Below are 22,035 nucleotides of genomic sequence, written 5' to 3' on the forward strand. Positions count from 1 at the left end.
AAACAGCTTGACCCACGAGCGCTTACAGAAAAGCACAGCTAAGCCCAGAGCTTGGGGTCAGTAGCCTCAGTGGTACCGGCGTATGTTGGCACCACACTAACAAGCTAGCGGGGTAACTTTAGGGACACACGGTTTTTTGACACCATGCCAGCAAGGCAGTGACCTCACAAAGGCCTGACACATGATAACCAGTCCAACAGTTGTCTGCCATGACAGGAAATGTCAACCTTGTGGCCTACGCCTTGACACGACTCCAGCATTTAGCTGGAAACAACACTGCGGTGGGAGGTACTGCCTGCCTGTTTGTCAGCCGGGGCAGAGAGGGAGCAGCTGAGTATAGCGAAAAAGAGTCAGGCCAAGAGGTGACAAGAGTCAATCTTCAGGTTCCACCAAAACAGCTGGAGTCAATTTTCTTTCTGGAGAGTGGAAAGGGCAGAGAAGAAAATGCACCAAAAAAAAAAAGTGTGCAGGAACTGGGGAAAAATTAAGCAGAGCCATCCTCGGGTGAAGCCTGTCCTGTGGACAGGAAACGTTTCTTTGGGATAGTTTCGAAAGTTTCATTTTCTGCCTCTGCTCCAGAGGCCAGAGACAAGAAGCCTGACTATTTTTAAAGATGAGTGTGACGCATTATGAAAGAGTTTGTGTGACATGATAGGCTGCTGCAGTCAGGAAATGGACACCCTGACCCAGGAGAGGCATTCCAGCACTGCTCCTGGGCTCAGGCTCTGTCCTCTTTCCTGCTCTCCTCTTTTTCTCAGGAGGAGATGGGAAAAGAAAAGGGAATTTAAAAAAAGCACCTTTAGTTTCAACTCAGGCAGAAGTAATTCTGCAAAAAACATGAGGCTTTGGGAAGCAAACTCAGATGAGCAAAGAAATGTCTAAGGGGACGAGTATGTCAGACGTTCCCTTTAACTAACTGACCAGTAGTGCTGCTCCTGGGGCCTGGGGTTTGACATCAGGCCAGTAGCAGTAGTAGTTGGGCACCAATGGCCTATGACTTGCCGGTTTGACATGAAAGCATGTGATACCCATGAGTGGTATCACAAACACCTGTGCCTCCAAATTAGCTGTGAGGATGTGTTGTCAGGGTGAGTCCATACTAACATGTAATCCAAGCCCAAAAAGCTGGAGGTGTTGCTCTTGAGCATTAGACATTGGAAACTAATACCCCAGAGACTTACTCTTTTTATATTTGACCAGAAAACCTGAGGAGCTGCACAGTGTTTAAAGTGGCAACTTGTTGGAAGTACAGGTCTCATCCTTGGCTAAAGTCTTGACTTCTTCCCTCAGCCTGGGGAGTGCAGTTTCCCAGCTCCTGACTCCTCATAGAAACATCAAATGCACATTCAGGCAGGGGGAGACTAAGAAACATAAGCCACCAAGAAAGCTGGGAATGTGTCCCATTTGGGCAATTACAGCCTCTGGTGGTGTTCTGCTTGGAAGTAGAACAACACAAGCCTCTGCCCTGCAGAGAGAGGGATACTGCACAGGAAATTTAGACCTGACACTGTTACTTGTTCCTCTCCAGCAAGGCTTATGCTGGACTTTGAGGTGGAAGTTGTGTTAGAAGGCTCACAAAATCAAAAGCTCAAAGGCAAGAGGCATCTTGAATGTGACCATATTAACAAATGAAATGGTCTCAAGATGTGTTCTCAGACTCCAGAACTGAATCACCCACTCTGTTAAATTGTTTGTACATTCCCTATCACAGTTTTGACCTGGACCAAGGAAAGGCCCTCCAAGACAATCCCTTCTGTGATTTAGCCCATGCCAGGAACAATTCTTCATAAGGAGTTTGCAGGCAGCCACCCACTTCTGGAGGGTAACAACGTTTAATGAAGTGAATGCAGACCTTTCACTCCAGTCAGTTTCAGTGCCAGAGGAAGATCCCACATTTAATTTTCTAGTACAACTGTAGCCTACAGCACCATTCAAGGAGCGGGGTAGAAAAGGTTACAGGGTAACCTGCTGTAACCTGCTCATAGCATGAAACAACATTAACCTTCACAACTCTTTGAAAGCAGAGCTGTGGCTGCTTCCTTCAGCTCTACCTATTCTTACAAAATGGCACATTTGTGGCAAGAAACTCGAACAGGCATGAAACTCACCCTTTAGGAAAGTACCACAGAGAAACAGCAGTACATTTCTACAGCTTAGGTCTCTGGAGAGGCAAAAAAAATGTGGGAAGGAAATAAGAAAGACCACTCAAAAAGAAAAGCAAACATGGCATAAGGGCAGGTCATTCAGGGCTATGTTGCTGACTTTAGCCATGTTTCATGCCAATTTACATTACCCTGCTGATGCTAGGCAAAAATCCTAAATGTAGTCACAAGTCAAGTTACAAACCTTCAGCTCCATTCATCTTTTGCATCAGAAGGGCTCAGAGCACAACAGCAGTAAATTAGTGCCAGCTCTCCTGCTGAGATAATTCAAAGTCTCTTTCCCTGCCCAGCAGGGCCTGATTTTTTCATGTTGATGGCAGATTGTGATTAATATGGAGGCATTTGCTCATTTAACAGGGGAAAAAACCCCAAACCCTAAAACCTTCACCAAATAGGGCTTTGGAGAGAAAACTTAATTAGCTTATTCTTCTCTACTCAGTAAAGTATTAATTTCAATGAAGAACTATGCCAGCGACGGGCCATGATACGGAGAGATTGATAGATGCACTCTGCCTCACCATCATGTACCTTTTGGGGTACGTGTGCATTCTGATTGAGGCTTGTCAATCACCTCAGTGCTTGATATTGTCCTTACCTCCCACACCACTGATTAGTGTCGCTCACAGAATGAGCAGGGAGGGCGCGGAGGCAGATTCTGCCAGCAGTTAAAAAACTTACTTCAAATGAAACCCGTGAAATACAGCCAAAGATTCATGCCACGTAGGTGGAGGGAAGAGGAGAGGAAAACATTTTTCCCTTGAAGGATAAGTGGCTGCTTTTATTTCTTGCAGAGAAAAAAATGGTCTAGTTTACTAGAGGGGAAGAGAGGAGGCAGGTTGATTTTAGGAGCACTGTGTGATGTCTTGGTAATGAAATGGTGCAGGGTCAGGGTGTAGAGGAATACACTTGGAAATTATGCTACTTGCAGAGGGTCCCTGTGAAGGCAGGTGATCGATACCCATCTGCCAGAGATAGATAGGTTGTCTTTATGGGATTAATTCTGCATGGCAGGAGCCCAAGAGACTCTGCAGTATGATATAGAGGTATGGAAGAAAGCAGAACTGAGGTGGGAGACCAATTTTCATGTCTGCATTTTGACAGCCAGCATCTTGGAAGCTTGATGCAGAAAGCTCTTGCCAAACGTTGGTCTAATGAAAGGCAATGTGCAGTAACTAGGAATTGTGCTGAGCTGCAAGGATCTGAAGTGGAATTTCTCCAAAGCTTGAGCATGCTTGGGAACTGAAGCTGTGGTCTCCATTCTCTGAAAGGTTAATTTGGATGTTATGGAGTTGAAAGAAGGGTTAGAGAGTCCAAAATTAAATCTCATTGAAGATGAAGAACAGGAATTTATGCCTCAGACTGGGGCATGATGAAAGTATCTGTGTTGCTTAGTGGTTATTCAGTGCACTTAGGGTCAGGATTTTGGAGCAAAAGGAGGAAAAGTTCGGTCTGCAGGGCAACAGAGATTTAACAGTATGGTATGAGTTCCATCATCTGCAAGACTAGGCTGTCAGTATTGCTGAGATAGACATTGTGAGGCTTAGGAACACTTGCAAAGGGTACAGGGAAACCCAAATACCCATCCCAAGAGATACCTGGAAATCAAACAATGGTGGGTATGCCAGATGCTGAGCATTCACCACTTCCACTGATGTCAGAGGAAGGAGATGAGGGAGGCTTGCAATCTGGTTGGACTGGGCTTTTAAAAGAGACATATCCTTAGAGTCTCATGAGCTTCGACATCTGAGGGATGAGGAGCCTGAACAGGTCAATTTTGCTGTGAGAAGGGAAGAGTTAAGGAGAGAGGACATAAAAGGAGGGATAGAGCTCTTAAGGGTAGGAGTAGATGCTCCTACATTGAAAGTACTAGAGGCAGTGGGTGTTCTTCCCAATATTAGTCATCATCTCCCAGACTGAAGTCTGTCAAGAGCCGCAGCAGACTCAAGAGTCCTGGCAGAGATGAGGTCAGTGGCAGGAGCAGTCCTGCCTTACTGAAGACTGATGTTCAAGGCAGCTGTCTGTCCTGCCTATACCCAGATCCACCTCAAATCACCTTTCCTGGAAGACCTCTAAAAGCAACAAACCCTGTGCTATACCTACGCCAGCCCTCTGCAGCACCCAGCACATGGGAGTCCACTGAACTACAACTCACAAAGTCATTGCTACCATTAAAAGGCCATTATGTGATGACATAAAATTAGGGATTACAACATAGCTTGATTCTGCACCCTTCATTGCTGACAAAACCCTGCTAGGGCAGAAGTCCTTTTTAAGGCAGTGATGGGGTTCTCCGTGTGATGTTCACACTTCAAAGAACTGATCATTTCACTGTCAAACAAAAGCCATATGGCAGCAGTCCACACACAAATTACTCCATCTACAAATAGATGTCCAATTAAGGGAAAATATGTTTCAAAAAATCATTTTGTTTCCTACAGTTTACAAGCTTTTTTTTTTCTTTAAACTGATTTTTCATGTCAGTCAATTTGGGGTTGGTTTATTTTTAACCAAGTTGGTAACGTCCTATACACCAAACCCCCCACATAGAAAGAACAGTCTTTGCTATTTTTCAGTTTTTAATCATGAAACATCTATCACATTTTCCACTCAGTCTTTTGCCCCAAAGCCTCTTGTGCTATCATAATGCAATGGAGCTGAGGTGTTTTTTAAGGGAAGCTGCAGAGGCTCAGAAAACCCAAAATCAGGCCCTGTGAGCTTTTAAGTGCTCTTAAGGATAAGAAAGAGAAGCAAAATGTTATGAGATTAGTCCAATGATCTAGCTTATAGCTCTCAGAAAGTACATACAACAGTCCTTGAATCAAATAAATGACCTCTATTGAGGAGAAATGGCTAGGAGTTCACAAAGCAGATCCTTCCTCCCAGCAGAGATTCCTGCATCCCTCACATATTCCTTGGAGGTGGTGAAGACAACAGGACACGTGGAGGGAGGAAGGGGAAACTGCTTAAAGCAAGTATATGCTAGGAAGGTCTGCTTGGCAAGGTTTAGTGCCACATCTTTCTTCTGAGCTTGTCCATCTTCAGTGACTCAGGATTACCATTATTCAGCAAGTACTGGGGTTGGATGGAGGTAAGGGTCTCCATCCTTCCCAGACCTTCAGCAGGAATTGAAAAGTCTCCCAGGGAAATATGCTTTGCAGGAGTGCTGGGCTGGAGTTGTCCAGTTGTTTTGGCACCAGAGTTCACCAGCATTTCAACTCTCTCGTGTTTCTTTCTTTGTCATCCACCAACATGTGAGCCTTTGCTACAGGAAAATCACAATGCAGGAGGGACCAGCGGTGCACACAGAGGTGCCAGCACAAATCAGAGGATAGAAAGGAGGAGAGGGGAGATTCAATTCACATTCACCACACTTAATATGAATTTGAGCCACTCTGGATATCAGTGTGCAATCGGGGCATTTACAACTCTCTGTGGATGCTCTCCCGAGCTGTCTGGGGGCCACGTTGTGGTTACTGTGAGAGAAGTAAAGGGAAAACACACTGCCAATAACCTCAGAAATATTTAAAAGTCTACAAAAATGGTGGGAAACCATCACCCTAAAGTCATCCAGCCTCTTAAAAATCCTTGCTGGGCTTCTGTTCCACCCAAGCAGGGCGTTGGCGTGCGCAGGGGCTGGTGTGTGCGAGTGCTGACTGCGGGGATGTGTGGGCAGCGGAGGGATGGGGCAGCGCGTCTTCTCTCACAACAGGGGATCTGTAGAACCTCTTCCACACACCTCCGCCACTGGAGAGCTTCTCTCACACACCTCCACCACTCTGGCAGCAGCAGGCATCATACCGCAGCTCTGCACAGCCCCCTCCTCCCTCACTCAGGCTGTCTCCGGGAGAGGTTGGGGAAAGAAGATAAAAACATTGATATTTAAAAAAAAAAAGAAAAAAGAAAAGAAAAAAAAAACAAAAGAGAGGAAAATGAAACCCCAAACCACAACACATTGAAGCGACAGCACACGGGCCTGGAAGCCGCCTGGCAGCTGTGGGAGAGGGCGGGCCGCGAGGCGCCAGGACGCCATCTTGCGGAGGCCGGGCTCTGGCTGCAACCAGGCACTGGTTGCACCCTCCGTACGAGTTCCAGCACGGCAGGAGGACTGGATTGTTCGTGGTGTAGGGGGACAGCTAAAACGTTTGGCAAGGCTTTTTCACCTTTTGAGCGCCAGCAAAAAAATAGTGTTTATAAAAAGGGTTGTGGTGACCCCAGTGCAGCTGAGTTGAAAGGGGTTCCTCCCACCCAAAATGAAACGCCTCAAGACCATGTATCACTCGGGGCACAGAGGTGCTTTCTGACCAAAAGGAAAAAAAGGTGCCAGTTACCAACTGTTATTTTGTGAAATGCTTTTCAAAGAAAACTGCTTCAGCCACAGTGAAGGCAGGTGGTGTGCTGGTAATTAAAAGCCTGAGTAACGGCACCTTTGGTGTATATGCCGGGTAGGCAAACTCTCAGCAGGGAAATTAGATATGCAAGGTCTGTGTTGTATGGGCAGCTTGCCTTGGCAGTGTTATTTGTAGGTTTCCATGACCTAGCATAGATATTCTAGTGAAAGCAAGAGGGAAGGCAAAATAAAAGTCTCTGTGAGCAGCCTTCAGGCTGATACAGTCCTCTGCACACATCTCATTCAGAGAAACAATGAGGATGCCAAAGCTCGGGAAGAAAAGATGGTGAAAATGAGTTGTCAAGCTTTATTTCAAGCATAGTTCTGAAGTGCAGCATCAGAACTGAAAGAAGGGCCTGGTACCTTCATGAATGAGTTACTCTTGACCTTCTCGGTCATTGAACCCAATGCCATGAGTCGAGGCTGAGAAAGCAAGAACACCTGTATTTAAAACTTTCTTTTCCCAGAGAATGGTGTGATGCTTGACTGCAAATGTGGTAATTCAACCCATCCTGTCTACTAAGTGGAGGGAAGTCTGTTGTGACAGTATTCACGACAACATCATGTATATAACTCAACACCCCTCACATGACATTCACATTTGCCCCAGCATCTTTGATGTACCTTACAAGTGCAGTTATCTTCTTTGGATTCTTTTTTTCTTGTTCTTTTCTTGAAAGATGACAGTGTAATTTAGTCAGATTTGGCAAAGGAGTTCCATGTACTCTGAAATAAACATCAGAGACGTAAAGACCTATGAAAAATAAACTGTATGCAGTTTTCTTCAATCTGATCCCCTTAGAATTTTGTTTCTAATTTTTTTAGAGAAGCCAAATTCCTGCCTGCCTATAGGTTTCCCAGGTAGTGTTGCACTTTCTTCCAAAGAAAAGGCTACTTTAGACCAGAGAGCAGTCCCTTCTCAAACTAGGATCCAAGTCTGGATTTGAGCTCCTCTGAGAGGTTGCAGTTGTCCCAGCCCAATGTTGTGATATGGGCTGCCATATGGTATGACATCAGATGTGGTACCCTCTAGAGAAAATCTCTGTCCTCCTGTTGTTTCCCCTTCCCCATCACAAATTCACATTAAAAAACTTTTCCTTAAAATCTGAGAGAATGAAGGGGATTGCAACATTTACTCCAAACTTCCCCATTGAATAAGCCTTTAAACATTCTATTTCTGTTCGTTATGACATCAGTGCAATTGTGCCCTGGACAAATCCTGGTAATCACAGAATTTTAAGGGTTGGAAGGGACCTTGAAAGACCATCTAGTATATACTCCCTACCAGAGAAAGACCTCCTAGAGTAGGTCACACAGGAACTCGTCGAGGTGGGTTTTGAGTGTCTCCAGAGAAGGAGACTCCACAACCAACCTGGGCAGCCTGTCCCATCACCCTCACAGTGAAGAAATTCTTCCTTGTATTTCTTGAACCTCTTGTATTCCACTTTATACCCATCGCCCCTTGTCCTATCATTGGCCATCACTGAGAAGAGCCTGGCTCCATCCTCCTGACACCTGCCCTTTACATATTTGTAAACATTCATGAGGTCACCCCTCAGTCTCCTCCAAGCAAAAGAGGCCCAGTTCCGTCAGCCTTTCATCATGAGGGAGATGCTCCACTCCATCATCTTCGTGGCCCTGCACTGAACTCTCTCCAGCAGCTCCCTGTCCTTCTGGAACTGAGGAGCCCAGAACTGGACTCAATATTCCAGATGTGGTCTCATGAGGGCAGAGTAGAAGAGGAGGAGAACATCTCTCGACCTACTGCCCACAGCCCTTCTAATACACCCCAGGATGCCATTGGCCTTCTTGGCCATGAGGGCACATTGCTGTCTCATGCTCATCCTGCTGTCCACCAAGACTCCCAGGTCCCTTTACCCTACACTACTCTCTTTACAGTTCATTCCCCAACCTGTACTGGCACATGGGGTGATTCTCTCCCAGATGCAAGATACTACACTTGTGCCTTTGTTGAATTTCATTGGATTTCTCCCCGCCCAACTCTCCAGCCTGTCCAGGTCTCGTTGAATGGCAGCACAGCCTTCTGGGATGTCAGCCACTCCCCTCAGTTGAGTATCATCAGCAAACTTGCTGTCAGTGCCCTCTGTTCCCTCATCAAGGTCATTAATGAATATATTGAACAGTCCTAGTCCCAACCCTTGAGGTACTCCACTAGTTACAGGCCTCCAACTAGACCCTGCCCCATCAATCACAGCTCTCTGTCTTCTTCCCTTCAACCAGTTAATAATCCACCTCACTACCCTCATCCAGCCCACACTTTCTCAGTTTTGCTGACAGGGTGCTGTGGGAGATGATGTCAAATGCTTTACTGAAATCGAGATAAACCACATCCACTGGGCTACCACCATCTAGCCACCTGGTTACATCCTCATAAAAATCTATCAGATTGGTTAAACATGACATCCCTTTGGTAAAACCACGTTGACTTCTCCTAATGACCCTCTTGTCCTTTAAATGCCTGGAGACAGCACCCAAGATAAGTTGTTCCATCATCTTTCAAGGGATGGAGGTGAAGCTGATGGGTCTGAAGTTACTTGGCTCCTCCTTCTTGCCCTGCATTCTGTGTGTGCATAGTAATACCCAGGCATACATATACACTCAAGCAGAGCAAAGTAGGAACCTCATGTCTTGGAACATCACATCTCTCTGTTTCTTTTCCTTTACCTTCGGTTCATCACATGCTGTAGTCATGCACATGTTTTGAAAACATAAGGAGCTGTTCCACATCTGCTGCTTTGTCTGCATCTAGTGCTCTGTCCAGTCTGGGTTAGGTCTAACGACAGTTATCAGAAGTGCTAAAGTACTATAGTGTCTCTTCTGATCTTAAACTAGAAAAAATGTGTTTTTTTCTTTAGAAAGTAGTAGAGATCTTCTGTAACATCTGAGGTAATTTTGTCTGTCCTTCAATACAGCACAGATAAAGAATTTCCGTCCAAAAACTCTTGAGTTGAACTCATAATTAAGCTGCCATTCAGTGTGTCATACTGGTTTTTTATCTGCAACTGAATTCAGTTTTGTTGTAATCTTCCTCTCTTCTACCTGGCTACTCTGTAACCAAGTCAAGCTGCCTCTTATTCCAACACCTTCTACCTGCTTGAATCACTCTCTCAAGTCTTTTGTGTCGTGGTGCCAATTCCTACATAAGCAGCATGTTGTCTTTCATGACCACTCAAAGGAGTTGAGTGGAGAACAAGTAGATCAATTTGAGTGTGTTTTGTGCCTGATTGGTGGTGCTTCTGCACAGTTTAAAGCTGTGTTGAGTGTATGGGGTCATGTAATGAAATAACATCACTTTACCTTGTGCAACAGGATGTAGCGTTTGGAAGCAAATGAGCCAAAGTCTGTCTTTTGTTGAAGTGAAGGGCCTCTTGCAGAGCAGGTTACATCTAGAAGAGAAACAACAAGAGTCAACAACTGCATTTCAGACAGGCTATGCTCCCACACAGCTTGTCTTGGGGAACATTAGATGGGGCTCTACAAAACTGCATGTGATCTTCTGTAACAGTTCCGTCAATGCAAAGGTGAATCTCCAGCAGATAACAGGCAGACAGCTTAAGGAATGATAGTCAGGCTCATCTTATTTTTTCACATTTGTTTGTGGAGTGAAGCAGATTACTTTTACCTTGTTGGGACATGGTTATGGTGCAACCCTCACTGGCAAGAAGAAGCCAGCTCAGTAAGGTTGTCTAGGTCTCCAAGCAGCAGGGACTATTCATCTTTGATGTCTTGTGCTTTGTTCAAGCACACTGTCAGCCCTCCAATTGTAATAAAGCTATTACCTCAAACAGATCAAAAACTCTTCATTGAGAAAGGACATTTCTTTCTTTCCTTTTCGGACAAACAAAAGAGGCTGTATAACAACATTATGAAGCCACTCATCTGAATGTGGAATTGACATAGCCCATGGCTATGTCTGTGGTCAAGAAGCAGTTTGAACTCAGAGATACAAATGTCTTTCCTGCCCCAGGTGCCATTCCTGTGTCTAACCAGATGTCCAACATCGGGCTAGATGTTGCTGCGTAAGCACCTATCTCACACCTGGGACATTGAGCAATAACAGTTATCTGAGTGGGAGAAAAAGTCTGAACCAGGAGTCTCAGCTGAACAGTTGTCTTGGTTCGAAAAGAACTTTAGGATTTACTGGATGTGTTGGGAGGAAGACATCCCTCATACTTGGGCCAAACAGTTTCTCCTCCAGGAAATAAAGAGAAGAAAGAAAAACTAGAACTCATTACTGCTGTTTAAATCTCTTTCTTTTGGTTTTGGGTTGGATTTTGGGTTTCTTTCATTTTCCCATGCTCAGATCCTTAGAGGTCTGCTTCTTGAGTCATCTCTGCTGTGATACCAGGTGTGACTCAAACTGCTACTTGACTAATGTTTGGTACATCATTCATTATCTTTCTCTGCAGCTTTGGTTAGGCAAATATGTTTCCCATTCCTGTCTCTGTTACATGCCAAATTCCAATTATTCAGACATATTTCAGGAAAAAAGAGAAACCCCAACCAAACAAGTGAGGTAATGACAATGAGTTTAGGCTGAACTGTGGGTTTGCATTAATTACTCCATAAAAAGGCATGTTATTAGGAGACAGCTCCTCAAGAGTGCAACTTGGATTCATGTGATTTCAGCCTTCCTCTCTGAGTACCCCCATGATGTTCACGATTTGTTTGTAAACTGCATGGTCCCCTCTGCCACTACGTAGCTGAGAATGGTGCTTACCAACAACATGGCTGCAAGGGAAAAAACTTTCCCTGGTTAGTCCAGATGGCTCTTCCATCCGGTTATATCATACTGACAGTAGTTGGTGTCTCCTTTAATTAGGGGCACAAAGCTTGGTAAAAAACAGCAGAAGCCCTTTGGGACTAGCAAAGCCCAGATTCAGAACCTACTCTGGGAGAAAAAGTGGCTAATCTCTTCCCTATGGCCCACACCTCTCCTGAACAAAAATATTCTGCCATTACCGCGAATAAACGAAGGGCTTAAAAATTTGATTCTCAGCCACATGTGGGGGTTTTTTTTCTTCATGAAGTGGATGTGCCTTTCAAGAACTTCTTAGGAGCAAGTATAAATTGCATTTGTTCTGAGATCTTCTGTGTCAGTATGTGGCCTACGGGAACATGGCTGCAACCATGATGATACAGTACTTTATAATACTGTGTATGGCACTTAAATACTTTATTTCTTGATTCCTTTTTGAGCCTGAGGTCATTTCATTCATCCAGGCACTGATGAGATGGACTGAGTGAAAAAGCAGCATGACAAGCCTGTAGGGAAATAAGACACATTCATAAAATGGCATAGAATGGAGTTAGAAAGGACCTTTAAAGATCATCTGTTTCCAACCCCTCTCCCATGGGCAGGCACACCTTCCAGTAGGTCAGATTGCTCAAAGCCCCATCCAACCTAATCTTGAACTATTCCAGGGATGGGGCATCCACAAGTCTGTGCGATCTGTTCCACCATCTCAGTACCCTCATTGTAATGAATTTCTTCCTTGTATCTAATCTAAAAGTATCTTCCTGCAGTTGAAAACTGCTGCCTCTTCTCTTGTCACTACAAAGTCTTGTAAAAGCCTGGCAAAAAGTCTTCTCCATCTTTCTTACAAGTTCCCAGTATAATTTGAAAGGTTACAATAAGGTCTCCCCAGAGTCTTCTCCAGACTGAACAATCCCAACTCTTTTAGCCTTTCTTCGTAGGAGAGGTGGGATCATTTTCATGGCCCTCCTCTATACCTACTCTAATAGATCCATGTCTGTCTTGCACTGAGGACCCGAGAGCTGGACACAGCACTACAGCTGGGGTCTCATCAGAGAGGAGAAGAAAGAATTGCTTCCCTCTTCTTTTTATGAAACCTTGAGGGACACCACTTGTTACCTGGTCAGGATACACCACAAGGCCACCACTGCCTCCACAGAGTGCATACCTAGTGCCACTTTTGCTCATTTATTTTCATTTGATCCAATCTCATCCCAATGAGAACAACTCAACAGGGAACAACTCAACAATTCTGATCAATATGAGCCTTGGTTTACATAGGGATTTTTCACCAAACCTTTACTATTCAGAATTCTTAATAGCACTCCATGGCTTGATAGCTCCACCAGGCTTATCCAAGCAGAGAAACCCTGCACTTGGCCACATCTGTCGCCAGTCAGTCTAGTGCAGAGGGTAGGAGTTAAATGAAATGTTTAGTAAAGTCAAAAAACCCAAAGCGTCTCAGCAGTTTCTCCTGTAAAAGGATCTGTATGTGCTACTCAGGTTTCCTGCAACACTTACCCATCCATGTAGCTTTAAAGTTCATGTTTAAGGATGACCTGCTGAGTTGAGAATGAGTTTGCTGCTGTTAACATAGGACTGAGGCTGGCAGCCAGGTGTCTTTGAGGATGCAGAGTTGAGCCGTGAAAACAGTGGTGTCTCCTTCTCATTGAATGCCCTCTAAGGGGGAGAAATGAAAGAAGAGTGAATGTGAAGCAGAGAATGTAAATTGTAGCACAACTTCCTCAGGAAACCCAGCCTCCCTCCAAGCCCCAAACCACCAAAGAAGGAGCCAAAGCCCATATTCACCTACCCGGAGTTGGGTAACTGTCATTGATTAGGATGGAGCCCAGCTTTTGAGCAGCCATACGACACCTTCATTTTTACTCTCTTCCATGGATATCTGCTGCAGGGAACTGCAGGTTGAAGACTTAGCACTTAGCACAGCAGTTGTCACAAAAGGCACTAATAAGAGGGGCTCATACTGCAGCTGATGAATAGATGCAGAGCTGGTTTCCAAGTTTCCACTGCATCGCGAGCAGAATGAAATGAGTGGTCCCAGGTCTTTGAAAGGTCTCACAGCCACTGAAATTAATGAGTGTTGAGAGGCTGTGTACCTTTGGGGCTCCAGAACAAAACATTTAGTTCTGTGTGCTGACTACAGGCTTTGTGCTGTACATACATACACACACCCACACCCACACACTCTCTCATCGCAGACTTAATTGTAAGCCGAGCACTCCCAACAGGAGTGAAATTAAATGCCTGAAGAAAGGTTACTCCTTATATTTATTTCTAAGATGCTCTGCCCTCAAGATACAAGCAATGTATGTTCAATCTCTCTCTCAATAGACACTCTCTAGCATGTATCATCTCTTGTCTTACCAACACCAGTACTTCAAAGGATGATGTACTCTGCAGCAAGCACTTACTCTGTTTTAGTCTAACGTTGAGATGCTCTAACACACTTCTCTTCACAGATTTAATTAATGCCTTTACTGAAGTGAATGCAGCATTGCCCATCTCCAACCAGACTGTAGATGGAAAGGAAATACATTTCTTCCATTTCTATTTTTTTCCCCTGCTATGTGTTGCCAGGAGGATTGGAACTGAAAACATCCCAGTTGTGAGCCACTGTGTGTATGAACATGGACACGATGAAGTTGGGAGAGGAAATGTTTCTCAGCCGTTATACATGAGATCTGTAAATTCCTTCCAGTCTGGCACAGCTGCAAGCTATCCTCAAAACACAGCAATGAGGAAAGAAAACCCTCTTTCTCCTGTTGCATTAGCCCTCTTCCGTAGAGAATTGTAAGTGCGGGTAGATCCAGATGTTACTGGCAATGAGGTGGGAGGGGAGGTTGCAAGCATGTCTCACAGGAAAAAAACTCCAATCTCTGAACAGCATATAATAGACTCTCACATAGCCTGTTGTTCGCAAATAGATCCCTCATGCTTTATGGTATGTCATTTAATGCTAGGCACTGAAAGCTTTTCTACCTCCTAGCTCCATTTTGCTTTTCAACGAGACTCCCTTTGGGAAGGAGTGGTCTCATGAAGATAGCAACAGCCTCAAAGGCATATGAAGGCTTTCAGGCACCTCAACCTTGTTTGCTAACCATACTGTTGGATGGAAGTGGCTGGAACTGCATTTTGTGGAGATCAGATGTAGGCAAAGTAGGACTGGTTTCTGCCAGATTAGGTGGCGGAAGGTCATTTCTGAGGATAATAAATGAATTCAAGCAGATGAACACTGGTTGGCTTAGACTCACACAAGCTGGTGGAGGATCAGGCCATAGCAGAGGCAGAGCGTTAGAAATCAAGGAGGATGTTACAGATGAAAATGTAAATAATTACACGGGAGGATCTGAGGTTCATACACTTGGATTTAGGGACCTCACTTCTGCCAGTAACCTGTTTCAGATATTTATGTCCTTTATTATCTCAGTCCAGGGCTGCCTTCTTTGGAAGTGAGAAGATTAGCAGTGTCCCAAGTGCTACCATAATTCATTAATCTCCAGAGCACTTCATTCTGAGTTCAGCCTAAAGGTCTTTGGACTTTATATGCAGCATCTGTAATATATCTGGGTATTTACACCACTCCACTGTTTCAACTGAACATCTACATACAGGATGTCCTTTGACAACTGCTGAAATGCAACCACATCAAAGCAAGAACTACTTACTGGCAGATGGCACTACTTCACATGTCTGCCTACACAAGAGGTTCACAAACATCCTCTGTTGTGCAGCCATCAGCCTGACCCAGTGGACAGGTGAATGACCATAGCATAAAATAATAGATGTGATGGTGCCTGGTTCTGCCTCAGTTTACCGTCTGTAAAATGGGGCTATAGATGGAAAGCACAAATAGGTCTCTCAAGTCTGGGGTAAAAAATAACTCAGGCATATTGTAAGAAGGATGTTGTTTCAGATAGTGCATTTTATAGACTGGGAGTTCAAACTGGATGGAACAGAGTTCTTAATTACCATTAAACATCAGAAGAGAGCTTGTCCCAGATGATGCTCACAGTCAACAAGTTTCTGATCTAAAACAGACAAGGAAGCTACAGCACAGCTGAACTAGGAAAAAAAAACCAAATGGTAGAAAAATGTGTTAAAGATTATTTTCTAATCATTCTTGTGTTGTGAGCTAGCAATTTGTGACTGTTACCAAGCACTCCATTTCAGGACAGAGGATTTTGACTGGAAAGGAAAAAAAAATGATGACTTTATACACTGAGAGGTCATTTCAGCTGTAGAAGGAACATGACATGCTGAAGTTAGCTGGAGGATGAGCTGGGTTAGCAATACATGCTATTATCGAGGCAAAACCAAAATGCACAAAAAGTTTCTTTCTCATGATTTATGGGGTCTGCTGTGTGAAAGTATCACATCCACAGTGCTAGCACCATGAGAAAGCTCCAAGTCCTTCTCTTTCCCCATAGGAAAGCACACAAATTACCAGCTTGTGTTAGGAAACCCCCTCCATCACGTTACAGCAGAGGGAGTCTCAGAATGACGCTATTGCTCTCAGAAGGCAGTAAATAGTCCTTGGGGGGAGGAGGTTGTGCCTTCATTTCCCTGCATTTCATTTTTCGTTCGTCTTTTCCAGAAAAAAATGATTCTATGACCCCACAGATGCATCTGCCCTCAAGGTGGGGGATAACTGCGAGTATGGCACGTGTGTCCCGCCTGCTTTTCCTCCATCTCTGTACAGCTTGTCTGAGCATGTCTGGTATAAACCCTTTGCTCAGTGCAGGCTCTCTCACAGACTCTGCAGGGACACAATGTGGCTGGTTTAGGCAAAGCTCTGTTGCTTTCTTTCTCCTTTCTCCCCAACCAGCTCACAGTTAATCCATGACATGATACATTCTTCAAAGGGCACCAGGCTGTTCATCCAGCTGAGGGGTGAGTGAAAAAATACAGACTTACTTTGACACTGTATCTGCTAACTCTCCAGATAACCAAAAATCTCACCAAGAGCCAAGAGGACAGGCTTGCTGTCATGCAAGCCCTGGGCAGATCTTAGAGAGGGTATCAGCTCCAGGAATTTTCCACCCCTTTGGTGAGAGCTTGGATGCTATAGTTTAGCTTGAAGAAGGAAACAGATGTACTGGGGGAGGAAAACAGAATATAGGAAAACTTCAATTAATAAAAGCACTTATACATACTAGGAAACAACAGGAGATCCACAAGTTAAGCATAAAGACATGGACAATGAAGTGCTAATAATCCAGAAGGTCTTCCATCCAAAACTATGCTGTCACTGGAACATTTGAACCTGCTTTAAGGACGATCTAAAATAAGATCGAGGACCCAGCAGCTGCACTCGTAACAAGCTTTCCTTGGAGAGGGGAAATGGGAAACAGGCATAGTTTTCTCTACTCCAGACATAAGGCTGCAGCTAAGATATACACACCAGTACTAGCTTTAAAGTAGCCTCCTTGGATACCAATAACTATATAGCTACAGCTCCCTTAGCCCCATAACCTGGGGAGATTCAGAGATTCCTAGACAACGGTATCTATGTTGTACTCATTTTTAGTACCTGAGGTAGTTAAATGGAAAACTCTTCAGGGGTCACGTCTACTGCTGGATTGAAGGGTAGTCATACCAGCAACACCCTCTTCTTACTAGCCCTGGGCAAACCCATAGGGCCCCACAGCCCCATGACATGTACCCAAGCCAGTGCCTTAAATGAAGTGGAATAGCCTCACATCCAGACTGTCCCCATTGACCTCACAGCACTTGCAAGGGTCTGTGCATGGGCATAACTCAAATGACCATTTGGCCAGCTTAGGCCAACTGAACTCCTGTTTGTCTCAGCATGGGATGCTTTTCTTGGGACACTGGTGTGGGGAACAGAGACTCCAACACCTTCCCCATCCCAAATGCACATTTCCTGGTCCACCCATCTACGCTGGTATGCCCTGTGCAGAGTCTTGCCTTGCCTGGCAGACTCCCAAACCTGTCTCTGTCTGCCATAGCTTACCATGGGTGCTCTCTGTAGGACTGCAGGGTAAGGTGGAGGCAGCCTCTTCTGTTTGTATATTTACAAGGTTTGAAAGCCAAACTGGGAGGAGCAGCGCAGCCAAGTGACTATAAAGTACTGCTTTAAAAAGCCACAAGGTCACCTTTACTAATATTTGGATAAGGATTTCATAGAAGTCACAGGACTAGGAGATGGGCTTGTTGTGCCTATGATCATGGAGGTATTTATGTGCTGCCTTGTTGTGGTTCTTTCTTGTCTTAAATGCTCATTTATTAGATTGATGGATAAAAGAGGCTGATTGGGATTTCTCTTTTCACTTACTTGTAGTTCCAGCTGGTTTCTTTTGCTCTGCCAGCACACCTTCATGAAATTTCACAGTCCCCTATTTACCAATACTCTCAGGGTGCCATGTCTTTGCACAGGCTGTCTTCTTGGTTAGACTTTAACAAAACTTAAACTTGTTTTCACTGCCATACTTTCTGTAAGCACAATGTGAGAACTAATAAGTATAATCCTCTCAAGTGAAGCACCAGAACACAAACACCCTGGAATCTGAAGGATTTGGACAGAGGGGCTTTGCTAATGATGTGTGTAGTGAATTTGGTCCTTGTGTGTAGATATCCATATGTGTGTCTGCTGAGTCTGAGAAGCAGCTCAGTCTACTGATTGTTAAGCCCTGTGCAGCCTGAACAATCAAGGATGAAGCCTTGAGCAGACCTGAGAGGAATGAGTCCAGGAAGGAGGAGGACATGTCTTCATGCCATGCACCTTCTGGGAAAAAACTCCATGGGCAAGCAAATCTACATCAAAGAAACACCTGGCTCCAACAATTGTTTCTTTTCCTCGGTGTAACATATGGGATAGGTTTTGGCCAAGTAGTGGAAAGCATAGAGATCATGATAAAAATGATCCTCATCTGAAAGCATGTGGTATAGGTGAGCATTTGAGTCTTCTTATTGAATTACAGTGTCATATAGACATTAAATCCTTTAGGCACTGTTTGTGCTTCAATACCCAGAAACCAGATGTATCTGTTCAGTGACTGTGATGCGGACTGGAAACTTCCCTGCTCTTTCCTCATGTTAGCCCTGCAGGGAAATGCAAACATGAGGAAAGCCACAAGCTTCATGCTAAGATGCTAAATATTTAGCATAGTCACTGGAGCCACATCCCTGTCTTCCACTGAGGTGGGACACGATCACAGGGTCAATAGTGTGGTCCCCAACATTTGCTCCTTAGTGCCACTTGACACTAACAGGTGTATTGTAGCCAGGCAGCATCAGCAGGCAGAAGGAAAGACTTGCTGGGGAGCTCTGCCATGCCATGCAAACCTCAGCAAGGGGGAGAAGAATAACGCATCAAGTGCAAAGCAGTGAGTATGTCTTTCAATCTAAGGGCAGATGCAGGCACATAACCTGTTTGCTGCCAGGAACAGAATTATTAGCATAAAAGAAATTGCAGGAGTGTGTGGAAAGCATAGGACAGCCATAAACTTCAGCTGGCTGTGGTCAGTGTGTACCTCCTGGAGCAAGGAAGCTGGCAGCCACACAGTCTGCATCCCATGGTGTGACCAGGAACGTGTATGTGACACCAAGTGGTGCTAACAGGGAGGGGGGGCTGGGCACCAGCCCCTGGGACCCATCTGCCTCATGTAAAGCTATTCCTGGAAAGGAGGCAGGAAAATGTCAGTGTTTTTGCTGATATGGTTTATCTCCACTAAGGGACTTTGCCCATAAATGAACTACAAAAGCTACATGTGCTAGTAGCACAGGGCAAAGGGTGACTCCAACAAAGATGCTGAATCAATATTGCATGGACCTGAAAAAAACTTTGCCCTCACCATCCCTTTTCCTATACGAAACTTCCTCTGTCCCTAAAGCAGGGGGTGTTGCAGAAGCTTTACAGGCTCACTCTATGAGAATTACATCACTACACTATGTCAGGACTGCAGCCAAAGGCATACTCAGTACTCAGAGTAGCAAAGGTGCAGGCACACACGTTTCACCACAAGCTTCCCAACCCACTAAGCCTGCTGCAGATAGTTCTGCTGGTATCCGAACTTGCTGGTTCATCTCAGCAAGCACATAGAATCATAGAATCATAGAATCATAGAATGGTAGAGGTTGGAAGGGACCTTTAGAGATCATCTAGCCCAATCCCCTTGCAGAAGCAGGTCCACCTAGATCAAGTCACATAGGAACGTGTTCAGGTGGGTCTTAAAGACCTCCAAGGAAGGAGCCTCCACACCCTCCCTGGGCAGCCTGTGCCAGGGCTCCCTCACCTGAACAGTGAAATGGTTTGTTCTTATGTTTAAATGGAACTTTTTGTGTTCCAGCTTCATCCCATTACCCCTTGTCCTGTTGCTAGATACTTTTGTATCTAGCAACAGAGTACATCTTCACTGGGTTGTAGGCACAACCATAAAAACCCATAAAACCCACATTGGGCCCCACATCTGACCAGCAAAGATTTAAGGCTGTGCATTGTCCCTAGTGCATTGTCACCATGGGGTAAGGGACATAGAGCAAAGGATCAGTGCTCCCAATGGACCAACAGTTATTCCAGGTACTTAATAATAATAATGTTATAATAATGATATGTAATAACAATAACCAGTAGCTAGGCACAGCATATATGCAAACCTCTCCTCCTCCCCCACATTGCCCTGCATTAAAAATATCTAAAGGCAACTCCAGTCCCACTCAGACTGACAGGGGCAGCTGCTATAGCAGAGTTTTTAATCCTAAAAGCAGAGCCTGTTGTCACTGGCAGGAAATCTTATTGTGTTGGACAGGCAATCCTAGACCTTAATTAAATAGGTTGCCCTCGCCGCAAAGCCAGAGAGACTAGACTGGAGTCAGATGATTCAAGTGACTTAAGCCAGGGGAACACCTGGCTGTAACTTCATCTAGGTGACAGCATATGCTTTTGTTACCCTGTCTGAAAGTTTGAAAGCCCAAGTAAGCTCCCAGAAGTAAAGTGAGGATTTGTAAAGAGCAAGAAATCAGAGATGCTCTGTTCTGGGAAGGAATTCATTCCTCTCCTTTCAGAGACTAAAATTTTGTGGCCTTTGCCCTGTTGAAAGAGGCAGCACATCATGCTGGTTTGGGATTGATTTTTAAGGGAGCTGGTGACTCCTCCTCTGTCTCCATTGCAACACTGGCACAGGCAGGACACAGGAACAGCCACAAAACCATGGCTGAAATGCAAAGAGTAAGTTGCTTTACTCTCCAGCCAGAAGATCCTTGAAACAGCAGAGGCACGTGAGCGGGAACACAGGGACTGTGGAGCTGTGTCCATGCTAGAGGACCACCAAACCTGCCATTTTTCCCCTGTATATCAGGGACCCATGCTAGTGTGGTTTACCACTGCGCTTTGTTCTTTCCCACAGCTGGGCAGGAATCTCAAGCATGTTTGATAGGGTGCCTCAAAGTCTATCACAGACCTATGTTAGCTAAACACAGATGTTCTACTTGTCAAAATGCAGGACTAAACAGCAATTAGGATGATGCATGTGTTTTTTGACACCTTGGTTGCAAGTCACTTGAGCAGGTTTACAATTCTCCTCTTCAATCTTCTGCTCTTTTCCCCCATGCCCAGTGTAGCAGGGAGTGCTTTGACCCAGACCCTCTAGCAGCTCCTGATAGCGAGCACCTCATTTTTCTTTCTCATGCTTGTCCTCTGTGACATAAAGGGCATTACTTTCTCCATACCAGAAAAGAGCAGCTGTGTCAACTCCATGCATTTCCCTATTTCCCCACATATTTTCCCATTGTCCAGCTGCTTGCCTCTGTAGCACCCTGCTGCTGTGTCACGATGTGAGCCGGCCACGATCTTGAGCCTGTGCAAATATGCAGAAGGACAGCACACTGCTCACTCACCTTGCTTTCCACATGGAGACGGTTTGAGTGCCTATGCCAGAAGAGACTACATTGCCCTACTGCTAAGGTCCTAAAATGGATTATGGGGATGGAGGAAGAGGAGGGAATTAAGACCTCAGTGCTCACTGTGAAGTATAACTACTCCTCCAACTAGTTCCAGACAGTGAAACTACAAAGTTCCCAAAGAGTCAGCTGGTCTGCCGTGAACCTGGGTATCAGGTCAAGACTTTGCCCTCAAAACCTCTTTATCAGGCTCCAACCATTCCTGACCAACCCTTGGTCAACCCTTGGTCAACCTTAGGCAAAACGTGGCCCTCAGCCTCTCCCCACCTCAGTAAAATACCTCACTGTGGTACCAGGCTGGGGAGAGGGCAATGGGCAGAGGTAGGCGCCCTGCCTCTGTGCCCAGCCCTCAAGCTCTCCCGCAGGATATGAGCATACCTCTCTAAGCACCGTGCATCATGCACTGCCTCTGCACAGACACCTCAACAAAAATGTAAGATGATACAGAAACCAGAACTTGGCTCTTAGGAGCACACATTGCCATTGCATCCTCCCTCCTGGGCTGATCAGCCCCGCTCCCCACTGCCGGGAGGGATCAACGCACTGTGCTGCTGCTGGGAGCCGAGGTTGCGCCGCCTTCCTGGGAATAAGCAAAGAGCTTTCCCTCACCACGTTTCCCCCCAGCACAGCAGTGGCTGTGGCCTTTAGTCAAGGAGCTTCTCTCAGCTCTGAGGTGCTGAGTCAAGGCTGCCGTTTCATGTGGTGGGGTCTGGTAACCAGGTCGTGACCCCACAGCGACACCCACGTGCCCCTGGCTGAGTCCTCTGGCT

Source organism: Colius striatus, chromosome 1, assembly GCF_028858725.1.
Source record: "Colius striatus isolate bColStr4 chromosome 1, bColStr4.1.hap1, whole genome shotgun sequence".
In the NCBI taxonomy this organism is placed as follows: Eukaryota; Metazoa; Chordata; class Aves; order Coliiformes; family Coliidae; genus Colius; species Colius striatus.